Genomic DNA, 21,305 nt, shown 5'->3' with positions numbered 1-21,305 from the left:
CCAACCGATCGCACAGACGACAGTGAGTGTCAGAAAATTAAAAATACATTTCGTGTTATGTTAGGCAAAAAAAAGATGCATGACGACGAGGATGGGCTTCGAACCCACGCGGGTAGAGCCCAATGGATTAGCAGTCCACCGCCTTAACCGCTCTACCACCTCGTCGGAAACGCTCCAACCGATCGCACAGACGACAGTGAGTGTCTGAAAATTAAAAATAGCTTACGTGCTATGTTAGGCGAAAAAAAAGATGCAAGACGACGAGGATGGGATTCGAACCCACGCGGCCAGAGCCCAATGGATTAGCAGTCCATCGCCTTAAATGCTCGGCCACCTCGTCGGAAACGCCCCGACCGATCGCACAGACGACAGTGAGTGTCAGAAAATTAAAAATACATTTCGTGTTATGTTAGGCAAAAAAAAGATGCATGACGACGAGGATGGGCTTCGAACCCACGCGGGAAGAGCCCAATGGATTAGCAGTCCACTGCCTTAACCGCTCGGCCACCTCGTCGGAAACGCTCCAACCGATCGCACAGACGACAGTGAGTGTCAGAAAATTAAAAATGATTTCACGTTATGTTAGGCAAAAAAAAAATGCATGATCACGAGTATGGGATTCGAACCCACGGGGGCAGACCCCAATGAATTAGCAGCCCATCGCCTTAACCGCTCGTCCACCTCGTCGGAAATATCCCGACCGATCGCACAGACGACAGTGAATGTCATAAAATTAAGAATAGATTTCGTGTTATGTTAGGCAAAAAAAAAGATGCATGACGACGAGGATGGGATTCGATTCCACGCGGGCAGAGCCCAATGGATTAGCAGTCCATCGCCTTAACCGCTCGGCCGCCTCTGGAAAATTGCAGACGACTGTAATTATAAGAAAATTAAAAATCTGTTTTGTACTCTGAAACATAAAAAAAAAAACGACGCGATAGGGATTGGATTCGAACATACATTGGGTGAGTCCTAATGGATTAGCAGTCCATTAAAATCCTCATAGGTAATTAAAACTATATTTATACGTACATGATCTAATGGCCAGTGGCTTCAGAGCTGGAAGTGCTTATTGTAGAAAGTACCGTTCTTCCCCAGATTAATTCAGAAATGTAAATGATCTACATAAAGCTCGAGCTGAGCAATCACTGTTCTAAAACACATCCGACGTCCCTTCCAAGAACTGAACAGCACAAAATCTCTACCTATGAAAAAAAAATAAATCTTATACAAAAGTAATCAATTCCCAAACTGATTTAAAAACGGGATGGTTGCCAGTTCCTTTTGCTAGATTCTTCATCAGTATCTGCAATTACGTTTTCGAGGTTAAATTACTCTTATACCAGAATGCTACTGTGAGGTTTGCTAGATGGCTGCATTCAATAAAGTACGGAAGCAACGATCTAAGTCACGGTCAGGGGCCGTTCAAGTATTGCGTAAGCAAATCTTTAGCCATTTTTTACCCCTCCCCCCCTCTTTGTCAGCAAAATTTCGTCATCAGCTTTGCCCCTCTGAATCCTAACCATAGACTTAAGATATAAATAGACCGCGCACGCTATTCATAAAACTTGTCGAACGTGAAGAAAAGATGAGCAGTATTGTCGGGGAAAGAACAGGTTCTGCGCTATTACATTTGGCGCGTTTTCGCAGAAGCTAGGATGTTGCTGTAACGAAATTTGACTCAATTCGATCAAGTTGATGAAAACTTTCCTTCATTTTTTCAATGAATTTCACTCATTTTTATGTGAAATATTTAGGGAGTATCAGATTTGAAAAAATAAATTCTATAAAATAAACAAATATTGGAAAACGGAATTTATTTATTTTCCATTAAGTGATAATTCTTAATAATTTCTTAACACATGGGTTTTTAAATTTTAATTGAATATATAATATTTGAAGGAAGTGAATATAAACAGTATAAATTTCATGAAATAAATTTTTTTGGCACAGTTTTTAATAGCTTTCTAAATATCTATACACACACAGGAAACAAAATATTGTATACAACAAATATATAATGTTTATGTTACTGTAAATTTGATAAATCCGTAGTGCGCGTTATCTTCAGAAATTATGCATAATAGTTGGTAAATATATGCATAATTACCAATATTTTTAGTAAGTTTGATGAATTTCGTAGCATTTATCACTTTTTACGAATGAATCGAATAATTCTCAAAATGAAGTTAGTAAGTTTAATGAATATGGAAAAAATCCATGCTGAAATATCACTTTATTTCAACAACTTAGTTCTGTCCGTATGAGATGCGTGCACTACACATATTTCGCCATAAAAATTAAATTAATAATAAATGCGAAGATAGAGAGAGATTTTTTTTCATCGGCTTAGTTCATGTTGGCTTTTGCTGTATTTATCAGCATATGCAAACATAACCGTTACGAAGAGGGGTAAAAATACTATTATTTTTAGAGGTTGTTATGCATTTTTATGCAAAACTGCAATTGTCTAGTGGGGGGGGGGAAGTTTTCCTCACATTCTATTTAAATAGAATATTTTTCATAAATTTCTCCATCTGAAAAGCATATTTTCTTCCAAGTTGAGCAAAACTCGAATGAACTCACTAGCTCGCCAAATCTCGCCAAATCTTGCGGAGACGTATATTTCAGTTAAAACTTCATAAAACTCACAATTTCAATCATTTATTGCCAAAAATTCTATTAAAACATTTAATAATGATTCATGCCATTTGAATTTTACCAAAACTTGGAACTTTAATTGAATTAAATCCAAAATGGAGTCGTTAGAAACTGAGATTACGTCAGAAATCCATTGCATCGTCAATTTAATATTCCAATTTTTAATTTATAAGAAGGGGAATAAGCAAAAAAGTATTCCTTTGTGAAAGGATAATGTTCCTCCTTTCCTAAACCGTTCAGAACATCCGAAAGCTGCACACGTGGTGACCATTCTAATGAAAAATAAGACAGCACTTGGAGATCGTCATACGAACAGCCATAAGGAAAGCATTGCCAGCGAGATTCCCTGACCAGCCTTTCGACCGGAATCACGTGACTCCGGATCTTTGCTTCACATTGTAACCCCTCGCGCGCACTCTATAGTATTATTACTCTGTGATCCTAACGCATATTGGCGGGATCAGAGACGTACACGTACGGGGACGGGGGGGCATAAGGGGCTCGTGCCCTTTCCCCCCGGTAATCAAAAATTTATTTTTTTTAATGCAAAAAATATTCTTTTTTACTTGAAAGTTCCACATGACTTGAGTGGTTTGCGGCACATTTCTAGATCACTTTAGTGACCCGCGGCACACTTTACAGACAACTTAAATATGACTTGGGGTACATTAATAAATCAATTAAATGATCCACGACACATTCTCACGTGAATGAAGTGGTCCGCGACACCTTCCCAAATCACTGAAGTGACCAGGAGCACATTTACAGATGACTTGAGGAGCTTTTCCAGATCACTTATGTGGCCCGCGGCACATTCTCACTTCAATTAAATAGTTCGCAGAACATTTCTAGATCACTTAAGTGACTTGGGTTGCTGTTTCAGATCACTGAATTTCCCGCGGCACATTCTCACTTCAATCAAATGGTTCGCGACTTATATTCAGATCCCTTAAATGGACGACGACACATATTCAGATCACTTTTGCGGCCCGCGGCACATTTCTAGACCACCACAGTGGCCCACGACATGCTTTCAAACCAATGAATTGGCCCACTCCCTCTCCTCTCCAAAAGCAGGGCACCCTTGAGCACCCTTGTTCTACATTTGCGGTTTCCAAATACTTTCAGTCCTGAACCTTTAGAAAATATTGGTGTCTGCCATGCACGCCGATTTATAGCAGCACAAACCGCATCCATCTACAAGCGATAATGTTCTCGGACAATGGAGGACATTTTTTCTAGTACTTGCGAATGTGATGCGATAGCAATGCATTCTACTGGACTGCAAAAGAACTAAAACAATGTTCCATACTCCTAATCGAAAGATGTCGCCAAACGCAGAAATTCAGTCAAATCATAAAACAATGCTGCTGCAGTCTACCAACGTTGCAGCGATGCTTTCACGCTTCAATTTAATTAAACCTTTTCTTTATAAATAAATTATTTATGTTATTCATTTTTTTCAACTTAGCATTAATTTTTTTTTAGGCACTCCCGGTTGAGAACAAACGTGGATCAAGAGGCGATAGGATCGATCGCCCCTCCCAGGAGCCGAATAATACGGGGAAAATGTTTTTGTCCCGTACAACGTGTGGGATGATATGGTATGGGTGCGGGTGATGTCGACATATCACCTTAGATACGATTGCCTCTGCTCCATTCGCCGCTTAAAATGTCTGCTTCCGCTCTAGTTATAGCTGAAGATATCTGCCTCGACTTCATTCGCAAATGAAGATGCTTGCCTCCATTCCATTCTCTCGCAACTGAAGATGCTTGCCTCCATTCCATTCTCTCGCAACTGAAGATGCTTGCCTCCATTCCATTCTCTCGCAACTGAAGATGCTTGCCTCCATTCCATTCTCTCGCAACTGAAGATGCTTGCCTCCATTCCATTCATAGCTGAAGATGCTTGCCTCCATTCCATTCATAGCTGAAGATGCTTGCCTCCATTCCATTCATAGCTGAAGATGCTTGCCTCCATTCCATTCACAGCTGAAGATACTTGCCTCCATTTCATACTAGCTGAAGATACCTGCCTCAGCTTCATTCGCAGCTGAAAATGTCTGCCTTCCTTCCATTCGAATCGGAAGTTGTCTGGCTCTGCTCCGTTCGCAGCTGAAGTTATCTACCTTCACTTCATTCGAATCTGAGATGAAGCCCTCGCTCCATTCGTAGTTGAAGATGCCCTCATTCCATTCTTAATTGAAGATGCTTCGCTCCATTCGTAGCTGAGGATGTCCGCCTTCACTCAGGCGTGGATCCAGGGGTGGGTTGATGGGAACGACCACCTCTCCCAATAGTCGAATAATGAGTTTGTTTATCCCGTAAAATACGGGATGACCAATGTACCGCACAATTCGCCCCTCTCGTCACATCGTCCTGGATCCGCACCTGCTTGGGAATCTCTGATCTGCATGATAGACGATTTGTAGTTACCAAAACAGAGGTTGATCGAACGAATGGCGTTTTCAACAGAGAATAGAAAATTGAAGTATTCCAGAATTCGTTCAGGAGTAATTCAAAGAGAATGCAAAGCGTAAACGAATACTTTTGCATTCGTCTTAAATTGAGTCCTTACAGCTATCTTGTAAAATTCTATAATAACGATATAATGATTGTTTTATTTATTTTATTTATTTATTTTTTTTTTTTTTTGTCCAAACGGACATCAAAATCCAATATCAATGTTCGAATGTAAGTCAATGATCAATTTCCTCCTAGAAAAGGAAATGATTTCCCAAGTGGATCAACATCGAGGCATCATCAAAAGAAAATCGGGGGAGGAAATTTTCCAGTTTCAGACTTGTTTAATTACTCCGAGAGACTCTCTCGATCGAAGCGTTTGTAATTAATCCCTTTTCTTAGATCTTGAATGTCTCGAATCCCATGTTGACGGTGTGTTCGTGAAACTGCAACCCTTTACTCAAGAAGTTTCGCAAAGTCAGGGGGCGATACATTGCAGAATAGAACAAAAATAATACCGGTAATGAGAATCAAGAGTTGAAAGGGTCATCGAGAGTAGAGAGACTCCGACTTTCCGTAATTAAGATCAAAGTTTGTTTATTAAGAGCCCTTATCTTTATCATGTTGGATTGCAGGTTCCCTACCTGCACGATAAGCTTTCACAAAAACCGGATTCTCCGAAGAAACATCCCATTCATCTGCTACATCCGGGACAGAAGGAAAAAAAAACTTTCCCGGACTACGTTTTAAGACTCCTCATCGACTAACCACAAATAACATTGAATAAAAAAAACACAAGTCCATGTGATCGGGATCTCGCTCAGTATCTCTTTAACCTTAATGATATTCAGGAGGTTTTTCCTCTCCCGTCCCACCCTTTTGTTTTCACTGCTGTCTTCGCTTGGATTAACGTCAGTAGAAAACATTAATTCCCAGGATAATTGCCCTTAATGAACGCTCCCCTCCGCCTTACCTACATCTAGCTCACTCCCGTTTTTTTTTTTTCTACAAGCTCGCTCTTTTGTCCTGGAAAAACCCATTCATTTGCTTAATTGCTTCAAAAACAAGAAGCTCCGTCATTAAAAAAACCCATTAATGGGACAACGAAGATTCGTCCATTGTTTATATATTCCTTCCTACATTGCTTCTAATTGAGGATTTAATCAAAAAAGGAGGGCAACAGTTTCATTAAGGAACTCTGAAAAAACATAAAATAGGGGGGTTGCTTCCAGATGACCCCTTCGAGTAATGACTAGGAGCCAACTAAAGAAAAAGGATTTACATATTCATAGCTAATAAACACCAATTGATATATAGCTTTGGAATACATTTTAAATCGCACTAATTAAACACTTTTTTTCCTGTGTAAAATATGTCTGTAATTAAAAACCATCCCGCTCTTGGGATTTCAGATAATTATTTCGGCCATAAAAGTGAACATTCATTGCCTTGAGGATCGAGAAAAAGACATTTGCCTGACAAAGGATCGAGAATAGTTATTATTTTTTTTCAAACAAATAATCAAAATATCTTGAAAGCTATAATTGATTATGAACCAACATAGTCTTCGCATTCCATTAATTTGAACAATTTCTTCAGATATACAGTAAAACGTCGATAAGAGAGTCGTCAGTCAAGTTGTCGGTAAATTGTGACCACTTAAGCGGAGAGACGACTTAAACGAAGTGTCGTCAGTTTCAGGTGCAATACCCTAAAGATCGTATAAATTTAAAATAAAAATGTCATTTATCAACATACAAATTCAAATTACATAATAACATATAAAAGAAAAACAAACGAAATTTTTACACAGGTACATATACAAATACAAAAACCCCGCCACAACAACGAGGTGGCTGAGAAAAGATGCCCATAACAAATATGGATGATATTTCAAAAACACAGCAACCCCCAATTAAAAATGAAATTACAAACAATATACAGGGTGATTATAAAAAAACTATCCCGACATATGGGCCCCTGATTATCATACCATTCACAGAAACTGAATGAAATTTTGGCATAAGGTATTTTGATGTATGCGCTCAAGAATGATATGGAAAACAAGTGTCACTCTAACAGTTACGGTTACAGTGAGAAAATTTCGAAAATATCAAATGGCAACACCAAATTTTTTGTATTGGAATGTGATCTCCATTGTGAAAAACCCTAAATAGCGTTCGAACGGCAACTGTAGCATGAAAATCACCGGCGGTAGATAGGCTAAAAGTGAGGACAATCAATAAGGACAGAAGCAGCATAAAATAAAGCATTTTATTGTGTTCCACAAATTTTCCACATCACCTTGTGGAGTACTAATCAGGCTGGGATCTCAGCCGAAGAAACGGTGTGACGAATGAAACGAACATTAATGCTCTGGTGCACGGCAAAGTCCTCTTTACTTTTTCCTTGCCTAGCTCCGGGGATTTTCGTGCCATTCCAACGCTATTTAGGGTTTTTCAGTATGGAGATCGCATTCCAATACAAAAAACTTGGTGTTGCCATTTGATATTTTCGAAATTTTGTCACTGTAACCGTAACTGTTAGAGTGGCACTGTTGTTTTCCATATCATTCTTGAGCGCATACATCAAAATACCTTATGCCAAAATTTCATTCAGTTTCTGTGAATGGTATGATAGTTAGGGGCCCATATGTCGGGATAGTTTTTTTATAATCACCCCGTATATATACATGAGATAAAATATTACACATTTCCCATAATGAATACTTGTGATTGTCTTATTCTAAGTATGGATAGAGCTTCTCGATTTACCCAAACGTGTTTATCATACTTCTTTTTAAACGTGTCAATTGTGTTACAATTTACTACCTCCGAGGGTAAGCTATTCCATTTATTAGCAACCCTATTAGAGAAAATTTCCCTGCGACACCATAGCCTTGCATTGTCCCTCACCAATCGATACTGGTGCCCCCTTGTAAAAGCAGTCGATTGACGGCGTACTAATAATTCATGGTCCATCCTATCCATCCCGTTGAAAATTTTGAACACTTCGATCGTATCTCCCCTACACCTGCGTTGATCCAATGTAAATATATTCAAAAAAAATTGTCTCTTTATAACTCTACAAAAACTCTGATGTTGTACCGGAACACACCTGCTTATAATCAGATCATATATCATACTTTCTCAATGCTATACGAAACACCATAATTATTGTTATTCATGAATATATTCATGTGTTAGAATGTATACCGTCGGTGAATCTACTATTGCACAACTGAACTTTATATATTCAAGTGAACTTTGAAATTTCTCTCCGGACTGGAATCATCATTAGAACTATAATATCAAAAAATGTCGAAATATGTCTCTAACTGGCAACGAAGTCCCCCCCCCCCTCCCCAGCTCTTTCAGTCTGGGAAGAAGCCCCCGGAAACCCCCGGCGGGGTTGGGTCCAGTGGCCGGGGATGCCTGCCGGGCCGGGACATCAAGAGAAATTTTCCAGCATGGCTCAGCCGCTTGGTAATCTGCTTCAGAATGGGGGCCATGTTTGGTATTAGTGTTTGTGGTCCTTTGCGTGGGTCGGAAGTCCGGTGGCGCAACGCCGGCCGCGGAAAGCACAAAAGTATCGTTCATGTATCTCAAAGTCGTCCATATACTTATATACCACACAAAATCGGCGAGATGGGATTGCCCATTGCTAGACCATCTGTCTGGGTGTAAAACTTGTCATCGAAACTGAAGGCTGTTTGTGAGATACATGTGAAGGTGAGATTGCATATTTCTTCTACTTCAGGCTGTGAAAAATTGTGTATTTTAAGTCGTCTTTCTAGACAACTGATACTACCAGCTATGGGAATGTTAGTAAACATTGAAACTACGTCAAAAGACACCATGTTGAGCTGTTTGGGTTCAATTGTACATATTATTTGAGAAAAGCTAAACAAATTTCTAACTGTATTATTATTTGATTTAGTGAGTGGAGAGAGAATCGGGACAAGAAATTTAGCGAGCTTGTGTGAAGCTGTACCAATGTTACAGACTACGGATGGAAAGATGGTGTACGTTTGTGCAGGCCATAGATATGTGACGAAATGGCGTTTGATGGAATTACACACTTGTTTGCATGCTCGGGAAGAGAGACACTCGTTTTTACCACTTCTTTCAATATTCTCGAGTGGGAAAATCGGATGGATCTTTCTTTAATTCCTTATAAAGAACACTCGAAATACGTGATGGGCATTATCACAATTTGTTTCTCTTTATCTGCACTAGAAATTTCTAGAGCAGATAAAAGGGGATAATACCAATCGATCTCTCCGCCGATAGGGATTATAAGAGAGAGTAAATTAAAAATCGATATCTTTCGTACATCGTCACACTACACGAAAAGCAATACGACGAGGATGGGACTCGAACTCACGCGGACAATGCCCAATGATTTAGCAGTCCATCGCCTTAACCACTCGGCCCCCTCGTCAGTAAAAGACTGATCGATCTCTGTGACGACAATGATTAAAATTAAATTAAAAATCGACAGCAGCACAACGACAAGAAACGGAACACGACACGACGATGAAGGGATTCGAAACCCCCGTGGGCAGAGCTCAAGGGCAGGCCCGTCATTTGGGGGGTCGCATTCCCCCCCGGCTTTTAAAAATACACTACAAATGGTATATATATAATATATAAATTAGATATTATGATAAGGCGAAAAAAATTAGAAGGAATTGAAAAAATTGGAAAAAGTAGGAAAAATTGGAAAAAATTATGGATCAATGAGGAGGTCGTTCTCAAGGGGGAACCCCCCACATTGCTCCAAACTGCAAAAATGTTTCTAATGATGGTAAGCCTAATAGGTAGGCAAAAATTACCATCAGTTCCCCCGATATTTTTGCGATAAACAAGCTTTGGAAGTCAAAAGGCAAATATGAGAATATATAACCAAAAAAAAAACATGAAAATCATATGAGTAGCACAATATAAAAAGATATATTACGCAAAGTTTGTTTAAAAATTGAAAAATAAAAATGAGAATATAAAATTGAAGAATGAAGAAAACATACCAAGAGTTAACACATTTTTAGAACAATCCGCCTGAATTAGCAATTTGGAAAACGTGGGTGAAGTTTGAAACCCATAAAAGAAGACGGATTTTCAATTCATTGCGGTTTTTGTGGTCCGAGTATACACGAGTATATACGGTAAATTAAAGATCTAAATAGCTTTCGTACTACTAAAAAAATAGCACAACGACGGGTTTCGTTTCGTACCTGCGCGGGTAGAACCAAATGGATTATTGGTCCGTAGCTTTAACCGCTCGGCCACTTCGATAATAGATAATAATGTTGACGCTCGTTCCGCAGCGATTTTGTAAATTCGTTTTTTAAGAATATCTTACTGTTTAAATTTTATATATATTTTAAAACATTAATAAATTTAAAGAATCAAAATGGAAATGAATTTTATCAAAAAGACAATTCTTATCTGCAAGATTCTAAAGTTGACATGAATATATATATATATATATATATGAATATCAAATATTTATATACCTTTTTCTTCCTTAAAATAGGAGATACCGTTTGAATATTTCCAGAATTTCTCCCCTTTTCCGGAAGAAACAAAATTGTTTCTATTGAGCTCGAAACAATCCGATCCATATCGGGTATATTTTTTTATGTTTTCACTTAGAATAAAGAGTGAGTTGTATCGGATTCGACAAAAGGGGGGGGGGCGAAAGAGATATTTTCCAAGGGAAAGATATCGCGGATATTTTTAGGAGAAACTGGAAAAGGAGGCCTTCAAATAACTGGAATGCATTAAAGTTTTATGCCGTTTCCGAATATTATCGCCTATAAAAGCAGATCTTGTAATAAGCATCTCACGTTTTTCCTACGCCCTTTTTATTCGAGATGATAACTTTTCCCCTCCAGGAGTCAAATTTCCTGGGCCGTAGTCACAATTTTTTGGATTTTTTTTTTATTACTGCCAAATACTGCAAGATATTACACTCCATCTTAGGGGGGTGGGAAATTTGAGAATTTTTACTACATTTTTTGTTCGGAAATAATTTTTTATTTTTATTTTTTTTAGTATACACACGTGTGTGTGTATACTAAAGAGTTTTTTTCCTGTACATGTACGTTTATACGTATTTATGTTTCCCTTTTTATTTCATTAAGTAGCTTTTGTACATAGATATCAAGAGAGGAAAAAGTCCATATTATGACAATAAAATTGATTTTATTTTTATACTTTTTTTAGGAGGTGGGAGGGAATGTTGTTTATGAACAAGTTTCTAAGTATCTACTAAACTGAAGAAAATTATATTAGATGTGTGTGTGTAATAAAACAAATTTTGTGTTCTGAATTTTGAGTTGGAATAAAGGAAATTTTCTTTGTTTTTAATACCTATAGTATTTATGTTCTAAGATTTGAAAATATCGAAAGATTTCCATGAAAAATCTGAATTTTATTTGTCTGATATATAAATAAGGGATTGATGTAAAATCTAATTCGCCATGTCTGGAATGAACTCGTGATCTAATGTCAAAAATTTGTATTATAATATTATCGTGTACTTTCTCAATTTTTTATTGTTTTTTGGAACTGGAAAATTTTATTTAACCGCAATTTCCAGTTTTTTTTTTAAATTTCGATTTAAAAATTTCTTTATTTAATTTTCAGTAAAATTCTTTGCTTCTCAAATTTTTATAAAATTTCTAATTACTTAATCAAATATAATTTTGATGAAATTTCTAGTTTTCCATAACTGTATTTCCATTTTTTTCCTCTACTTTTTTTAACATTTTTCAATTTCTTTCTCTTTTCTTTTTTTCTTTTCGAATTCTCCCTTGAAACAAAGTTTAGAATTTTTTTTAAATGTTTGTTTTTCTTTGAAATTTTTGATTATCATTATTATGCATTTTTTGATATACAGTATTATTCAGTTAGCTTCTTTAACCTAACAAAATAATTATCTGTAAAGAAATGAAAAATATTTCATTTATAAATTTTATTTTCTTTCGAAGTTTCTTGAAGCTTGATTTCAAAAATTTCAATTTTAGCATTTTGAAGGAAAAAAAAATGCCAGTTTTTTGCAAAAAAAATTTCCTGATTTGCTTTTTAACTTTTCAAAAACAAATCCGATTTTTCTGAAATTTTTTATACATAATTTTTAAAAATTTTTTCGATTTTTTTCTTTTCATAATTTTTTTTTTATTATTTTCCGGATAGTAAAACTGTTTTTCTGAAACTGTGACTCATTTCCTGATTTTTCTTAAATTCACAGTTTTTACAGATTTTTCTCAAAAATTATCATTTATTTCCTCATTTTTCTGGAAAAAAAAATTGTCATTTATTTTCTGATATTTCTGAAATAGACATTTTTCTGAAGTTGTTATTTTTTCTGAAGTCTTCATTTTTTCTGATTTTTTTTTTTAATTTCCCCTTTTTTTTTAATTTTCATTTTTTTCCTTGATTATGGCTGAAATTATTCATTTTTTCAAATATATCTGAAGTATATTTTTCCAATTTTAACTTTTCCTGTAATTTTTTTTTTTGTGAGAAAAATCGTCAAACACAGTGAGTTTTTTTGGGTTTTTTTTTCAATCCTAAGCAAATACTTCTTCATGCGATTTTTCATGCTAGTACATTAACTTCCATTAAGAAAATATATTAAAATGAAAATTATTTAAAACTTCAATTAACAAAATATTTCAGAATGAAATCACATTTTCAGCCTCCGGTTCAAAACGGTATTAAGATTTTTGACCGTACATGCAACATACAAGTTTTCAGGTAGATGTTTATTTTTAGATGTTGAGGTTGGATTCGACAGGGGCTAAAAATATTTGACTACACACAAGGATGTAAGAGGCCTCAAATAGAAACCTGCCCACAGCCTATCGGGATTAACTTCCTCCAGCATCTTTTAGATTAGATCTAGAGAGATAGGCTTCCTCTATTTGCACATAAGCATCCAACAATATTTCCCCGATCCATCATGGAAACGGGGAGACCGTCCATTAACGAAAAACATCACGCGTCTTCAGTAATAGACATTATATTTTTTGTCTCTCCTGGTGATGTTTCCAAACATTACAAGCCTCCCCCACACATCCCAAAAGAAAATCTCATTCTCTCCTGGAAACCTTATTTCGCCAGGAACCCAGAAAACCCATAAAAAGCCCATTTTTATGGCGCTAATCATTTTTATCCATCCACCAAAGCAAACTTTCATTCCTGACTCGAGAATACTACCATTATGGACTTGAAGCCCGCAGAGCTGAATAATTGAATATTCTTAATGCAAACATGAATTTCTCATAAGCTGCCATCTATTACACATGCGTTGCGCATTAATATTTTTTTTCCCTCGCCATTCAATTTCGAAGACATTAATGATACATAAAGAAGCCATTTTGAGGGTTGTTCGAGTTAATTTTAATCGGCCATCAATGTCACATCGCTGTGTTTATGGGCCTTCAGAAAATATCTCCCGTTTCTAAGAGCATGAACGTTTTTTACATGAACGTAAATTATCTACGATTTATTAATTAATTGATTAAAATTTCGAGCATAAAATGCACATTGTAATTTGGCTATTGTTTTGTTCTATAATGTATTATTTTTTGTTGTTTTGCGTATTTACGGGTATAGCTTCAGTAAGTGGCTCTATTCTTGGGATTTTCAGTTCCAGTTTCTGTTGTGTTGGCTTCTACTGCTTATGGGTTAGTTAATGATAATCACAACAGTACTGACGGGGAATTACCCACCTCTGACTTGGATGGCTTCTCGATTGACAACAAACCACCGGGCAAATTAAAATGTGTGTTAATAAATGCCAGGAGCTTGGGTAACAAGAAAGATTTTTTAGAAACTATGATAGTTGTGGAGGACTTGGATCTTATAGCCATTACAGAATCTTGGGCAAGCGATGGGGATGAATCTTTCTTACACATCTCCGGATACGATACTTTTTTGAGAAATAGATCTGATAGGAAAGGGGGTGGAGTGTTGATATACGTGAAATCATGTTTGAAGGCTAGAGAGTGTAACGTGCAGAGAAGTGATATTGAAACCATATGGGTTGAACTTGAGAACAAAAGACGTCATAAGCTTATTGTTGGGGTTTGTTACAATCCACCGAATAGGGATCAAAACTATATCGCCAAAATGCATGATGAAATTTCCTACATGTGTAAGCGAAAGAGGGTTCTCATACTAGGGGATTTCAATTACCCGGGTATTGATTGGGAGAACCTTTCATCTGGAAATCAGTATGAAAGAGACTTTCTTAAGTTGGTGCTCGAAAATTTTTTGTATCAGCATGTATCAGAAGCCACTAGGGGTACTGCTATTTTGGATTTAGTTCTTACTAGTTCTGAGGATCTAGTTGAACATGTTTCGGTGGGGGAAGAGTTTTCTTCCAGTGATCATCGTATCGTCAGATTTCTCTGTAACTTTTCCTCGGGTAAGGTTGATAACAAAAGACTGGTTCCTTGTTTTCGGAGAACTAACTTTGATGTTTTGCGAAGAAGGTTAGCGGAAGTTTTCAAAGACCGGTTGGAATCAGTAGGGGTGGTAAGTCAATGGGAAGAATTTAGTACGAAGCTGTCCTCTGTTTTGCACGACGTCATACCCTTTGTTCGAAAAAAGCGTGTTTGTACATCACACCCTCTATGGTTCACGGATAGCGTGCGGAACCTTTATCTTGAAAAGAAAAGAGCATTCAGAGAGTATAAAAGTGGACGAGGTGACCTATCATTGTTTACTGATAAAAGAAGACTGTTGAAGAAAGCGATAAGGGATAGTAAAAAGCAAGTTGAATCTAGGTTGGCAGATAACATTGGCTCTGACCCAAAATCATTTTTTCGATACGTCAATAATGGATGTAAGGGGACAGTTGGCCCCCTCTCGATAGGAGGCTCAAAAGTAGAGAGCAATGTAGGCATGTGTAGTGCTTTCAATGACTTTTTCGCGTCGGTTTTTAATGGAGATAATGATATTCGATATACGGGTGTTGCATGGGGTAATAAAACGCTCAACGATATTCAAGTGGAAGACGTGGAGATCCTAAATCTTCTAAGAAATGTATGTGCAAGCAAAGCACCAGGACCAGATGATATCTATCCCAGGGTTCTCAGGGAAGGTGCTAATGAATTGTTGGGGCCAGTCGCACAGATATACAGGAGTAGTGTTGCTGAGGGTATCGTCCCGAGAGATTGGAAACTGGCTAACGTTGTTCCGATATTTAAGAAGGGTAGTAGAGAAGTGGTGTCTAATTATCGTCCAGTGAGTTTGACGAGCTCCCTCTCGAAAATTTTGGAAATTATCATCAAAAGGCAGTTTGTGAAGTGGATAGACGAGAATAATGTATTGTCGGATAATCAGCATGGGTTCAGGAAGGGGAAGTCATGTGTAACTAACCTCCTTTGCTTCTATGATTACGTGACTAAGGCTTTGGGTAAGAGCAAAAATGTCGACGTTGTTTACCTTGATTTCCAGAAGGCATTCGATCGGGTCCAACATGGCAAACTCTTGAAGCGTTTACACGAGATTGGAATAGGGGGCAACTTGCTGAATTGGATAGAATCGTGGTTAAGAGACAGGTCGCAACGAGTTATGGTGAACGGGGAATTCTCTGGTTGGACAGACGTCACAAGTGGAGTTCCTCAGGGAAGTGTCCTTGGCCCCATACTTTTTTCACTTTTTATCGATAAACTCGATCAGGGTATCGATGGAATTACTAGCAAATTCGCAGATGATGTGAAGCTAATGGGGGTAATCGGGAATGAAAGCGATAGGGAGTTGCTCCAGACCAACTTAAACAAGATTGCAGCATGGGCAAATGAATGGAGCATGACGTTTAGCGTAGATAAGTGCATGGTCGCTCATTTTGGTTCGAACAACCCACGGTTCTCTTACGAGTTGAATGGTGTCACTATCCCGGATGCAACTAGAGTCACCGATTTGGGAATTCTCATTGACGAGCGACTTAAGTTTTCTGAACATTGTTCAGCGGTTGTCAAAAAATCGAATAGAATGCTTGGTCTCATTTTCAAAAAGGTCTCTTCGCGTTCTCCTAAAGTCATTCTTCCGCTTTTTCGAGGCTTAGTTCGTCCTGGACTGGAGTATGCTGTAAGGTTTTGGAGACCATACCTACAGAGGGACATAGACTTGGTTGAAGGGGTGCAGAGAAGAGCTACGCGTGTCCTTATTGGCACACAGGGCTTGAGTTATGAAGAAAGACTTCATTTTTTGAATATGTTTACATTGGATGAACGCAGGTGTCGAGGAGATATGATCGAAGTGTTCAAAATTTTCAATGGGATGGATAGGATGGACCATGAACTTTTAGTACACCGCCAATCGACTGCTTTTACAAGGGGACACCAGTATCGATTGGTGAGGGACAATGCAAGGTTATGGTGTCGCAGGGAATTTTTCTCCAATAGGGTTGTTAATAAATGGAATAGCTTACCCCCGGAGGTAGTAAATTGTAACACAATTGACACGTTTAAAAAGAAATACGATAAACATGTTGGGGTAAATCGAGAAGCTATCCATTCTTAGAATAAGACAACCATAAGTATTCTTTATGGGCATTGTATAATATTTTATCATGTGTATATATTGTTTGTAATTTGTGTTAATTGCATTTTTAATTGGGTTGCTGTATTTTTGAAACATATGACAACCATATTTTTATGGGCATCTTTTTATCAGCCACCTCGTTGGGCATTTTGCCTGTTGTGGCGTTGTATTTGTATTTGTATTTGTATTTGTATTATCTTAGGGGTCTCCGAAGCATGGCCCGAAAGCCTTGGTGTTTTTCCCCGTGGCCCGTCGACAAAATTGTGCTATTAATGAAAATTACATAGAATTGTTAGATTCTTTCCAGATTCACCAGCAATGCTTTGCATTTGCATTACTAGCTCTATCTTCTCAAGTTGGGGAACCTCGGGACCCAAACAGTTTTTCGGTACATGATTACAGTTGATCCTGCATATAACAATTTTCAAAAAAAACCGTCATGAAAAACGTTTGAAGCTGAAATATATGCATGCAAATTATATTACACGTAAAAAAAACATCACTGAGCTAGAACTCCTACTGCCACCTATCAAGTAAAAAACACAACTGTTATAACTACTTTTCGATTGAAATTGGTGACTAGTTTTCAATTAATGTGCCGCATGAAAAAAACAATATGGAATGAAATAAATAAATGTTTTTTGAGCACTATTATAAATTAAATCATCAAGTTTGCTGCAAAATTTTAACAGTTGTTGTTTGTGTTTTGTGAAATAGTATTAGTAAAATTAGTAAAAAAATAGAGTTAGTTTTTTTTGGTTCTAAGGAATCTGTATGCGGGTTTTCCCTTATTTTACAGCAAATAAACATCAACTGCTAAATTTTCATGATAAACTTGATAATTTAATTTATATTATTGTTCAAAAAATATTCATTTCATTCCATATTGTTTTTTTTTCATGCAGCACATTAATTGAAAAATAGTCACCAATTTCAATCGAAGAATAAAAACAGTTGCATTTTTTTATCTTATAGGTAGCAGAAGGAGTCCCAGAACATAAGAAACACGATCATTCTACAGTAGGAGCTTCCCATAACGGACACTCCCGTTAGCAGACACCTCCACTAACGGAGACTTTTTGGAATTATGTCGAATAGATTTAATGTATTTTACCATCCATCAACGGACACTCCTCGTTAGCGGATAAAATTTTTGGTTTGACCGTTATCGAGAAGTTCTACCAAAAACTACCGAAGTGAATGAACGGATGGATATGTTCCCTTTTGGTAGAAACGACTAACTTTACATCTTAATTTTTTTACCAAAACATTTCCATTGGAATAAACCCTGTTGCATAATCCGACAGAGCTCATCCCTAAGATTGAGAAACTGTTGAAAAATGAATTTCGGAAAAGAAAAAAATATAGAAATGTTCCCTTTCGAAAATAAGCTCCTCAGTCATTTTCAATACTTTCTAGAAGGTATATTTTGCTCATAAAATTTTATTTTTTCCTGCTTATTTGTTGTAGATAAAAGTAACTAAGAAGGACACCATTTTTTTGCATGGTGAATAAGTTTACAAAAAATATGGATATTTAGGATCTGAGAAATGAGAATGCTTCCATGTACATGAGTTTTTTTACTGCGCAGAAAAAAATTCCTCTATAAGGTAGTAGCATGTTATTTTGTCATTCCCCCCACAGATATCAAAATTCTGTACGGAGAGAAAAAATTCTGTGCAGGTGAAATAAAGGAGAATGTGCCCTCCTATCTGGAAAAAATTCATTCAGCTTAGTAGGCTTTTTAAGTTGGGTGATGTTTAGAAATTGTTATATTTCATAAAGATGACAACATGAAGCTGGGGTTCCAATGTGTGCGAGAAAAAGCGTTGAAGTTATCAGCAATTCCTGAATTCGGACGGGAAGACGCATGTGCACGCAATTTAGCTGTGTTCCTTACGCATGTTTGCATCAGATGGCGCCACTACACCAACAACGAACAGCAACTATTTTCCAACCAAAACAGAACCGCTTTTAATACGTATATATTTTTTGACGGTACTTTCTGCGGCGATTTCCACGAAAATGCACGCAGACATTGAAAAATATCAAGTAAAATATCTTGTGAAAGTTACAAATTACTTGCAGCTTTTCCTGGTACAAGTGATCGGCTGAAGTTGGTTTTCTGTGGTTCCCAACTTCAAGGCGCAAATACGAGCTGATCTCCCCGTTAAAAAGTCTCGCCACAGAGAGCAACAGTCCTACAACGATAAATCATTCACTCATAGTTAGAAAAAGTGGTGGCAGATGGCAGCACTACACATAACAAGCATTACAGAGAAACAAAAAAACTTCACGTCAGGTTTCACTACACGTACACGCACATTCCCGCATGTACCGATTCGTTGGGGGTTCCGCGGGGGGGGGGTGCATGTGTGGTGTAGCAGCTAGATGTAGGGCCCCCAAAAAATGGCTCGGGGATCCATGATGCTCTTAAGTCAGCCACCTCGTTGGGCAATTTGCCTGTTATGGCGTTGTATTTGTAAGGTTTAATCAAAAAATTCCTTGTGATATAATTTTTTGCCCATCCCTTGAATGCACTGGTGACTAAACTTTCACTGGAAATTCAGAATAAAGGTATAGGGTATGCATGAAGAAAAAATTTGCGACCAAATTCATCAAGTATTTTTTCAAGAAATTCGAAAAAGACTCTGAACTTCAGTATCCCATGACTTTTGGATATACAGTGTATGGGAAACCCTTGTAAAAATCTGAATTCCATCTTACAATTCTGAATACATCAGCATGAGTTGGTGACCGCTTGGGCTTCGTGGGATTTCAGACAGCCAATTTGGCTGCCTGAAAGATCGAAATCTGGCGAAAAGCTGAAAACCCCTGGTGTATCCAATACCAATAAAAATATTATTATACGTAAATACGAAGTCTTTTTAGTCATAAACTCGGATCTTATAACCCCCTTTTTGGAATATAATAACCCCTTTTGCTCCTGCGATTCCTCTCCTATTGCCTATCAAATGTGTCATTCCAACGGGATTTGATGGAGGGCAACAATAACTGCTGAAATCGGACTCCTTGTTATTATATTATAAAGGCAACTGTATACAGCTCAACCCTCTCTGTGCTGTTTTAATCTCTCTCTCTCTCTCTCTTCCCGCGCTAAATCTGTCTGTTTAACAATGGGAACGACTCCGTTCGGACAGGCGAATTGTCCTAGAAATTTGGCTTTTATCGGACAGTTTTGAGTCATCAAAAACGTGGACGTCTCGTTAAAATCGCGGGTTGCGTATCGATTTTCGTGAGTTTTCGGGAGGGTATATCCGTTTTATTGTTCGTTTCCTTGTAGTCCTCCTATAGGAGGATGACCGTTTTGTGTCCAAAATTGGTTGTTATAGAGCAGACTTCTTCAACCGCTGGTTCACGGACCGGTGTTGGTCTGCTAGAAATTTCGAGAATTCATATACATACATACGAGAATTCATACATAATTTTACATGCAATTAAATATATCATTCGTCTCTATTTTTATTTATTTTTTTTGCCGGTCCGTAAACTATTTCGTCTATTAACGGTACTTATTTTTGCCAATGCGCCAATTATTTTGTCTATTTACGGTATTTATTTCCGCTGGTCCGCAAATTATTTCTTTGATTTAATACATTTATTTTTGCAGATCCGTAAATTATTTCGCATATTTATGGCATTTCTTTGCCGATCCGCAAATTACTTCGCCTATTTTTATGGTATTTTCTGCCAATACACAGATTATTTGGTTTATTTTCAGCATTTTTTGGTAATCAGCAAATTATTTCGCCTATTTACGTTATTTATTTTTGCCGGTCCGCAAATTATCTCGCCTATTTAAGGTATTTATTTAATCCCGAAATCATTTCTCTCATTAAAATTCTAAAATAATTTCTTCCAATAATTCAGTAACTATGTACGCGTTTTCGTCTGCGGGCCACTGCAGAAAAGCTTCTAGGGCCAGACGTGACCCCGCGGACAGGAGCAAGTCGTCAAAATAACGACTTGGTAAATACGAAATTATAAGCATGTTATCGAGCTATTGGTCTTCTCTGTCCCTGATCTTGGCCCTTCTTGAAAATGTATCCCCCCCCCCTTCCCCATGGCAATAACAAACTTTACAATCGTAAAAATACACATTTCGAATTTCCCGTTTTTAATACGGGAGATAGATACCAGCTCTGAACGCATGTTAACATGCGTTTTTATCAACGAAACAGTAATTTTCCGGATATTATGCTGAGGTGATCTCGGAAAGAAAAGTCATCACGTCTCCGCCGGGACTCGAACCCAGACCCTCTTGCATACCGGGCAAGCATGCTACCCGGCAGCATGCTTGCCCGGTATGCAAGAGGGCCTGGGTTCGAGTCCCGGCGGAGACGTGATGACTTTTCTTTCCGAGATCACCTCAGCATAATATCCGGAAAATTACTGTTTCGTTGATATCTCTGGCTGAGAAAAAAGCCATCTATATCTCTCTAAAATGCGTTTTTATGCTCTTAAATGGGGGTATCCGACAACCTTTCGTAAGACTTGTCTATAAAATGGTACTGGAATGAACTTTGATAACATTCTTTGATAGAAAGTGACTCGAAATAGTGAAAACAATTATAAATTTTGTACTACATACCT

General features: G+C 37.5%; 3 non-coding genes across 3 annotated transcripts; all 3 read right to left on the bottom strand.

Annotated features, from left to right (window-relative positions):
* Positions 1-83: 83 nt before the first annotated feature.
* On the bottom strand, positions 84-165 carry TRNAS-GCU (transfer RNA serine (anticodon GCU)). The gene has a single exon. It is a non-coding gene; the product is annotated as a tRNA-Ser (tRNA).
* A 93-nt stretch (positions 166-258) lies between these two features.
* On the bottom strand, positions 259-340 carry TRNAS-GCU (transfer RNA serine (anticodon GCU)). The gene has a single exon. It is a non-coding gene; the product is annotated as a tRNA-Ser (tRNA).
* A 92-nt stretch (positions 341-432) lies between these two features.
* On the bottom strand, positions 433-514 carry TRNAS-GCU (transfer RNA serine (anticodon GCU)). The gene has a single exon. It is a non-coding gene; the product is annotated as a tRNA-Ser (tRNA).
* Between the last annotated feature and the right edge of the window lie 20,791 nt (positions 515-21,305).

The sequence above is a fragment of the Pholcus phalangioides genome, unplaced genomic scaffold, assembly GCF_987345545.1.
Source record: "Pholcus phalangioides strain wild (caught in Gottingen) unplaced genomic scaffold, Ppha-v1.0 ptg000003l_1, whole genome shotgun sequence".
Taxonomy (NCBI): Eukaryota; Metazoa; Arthropoda; class Arachnida; order Araneae; family Pholcidae; genus Pholcus; species Pholcus phalangioides.
Note: the sequence above shows the minus strand (reverse complement) of the source record. Positions and strands in the feature narration are given on the sequence as shown.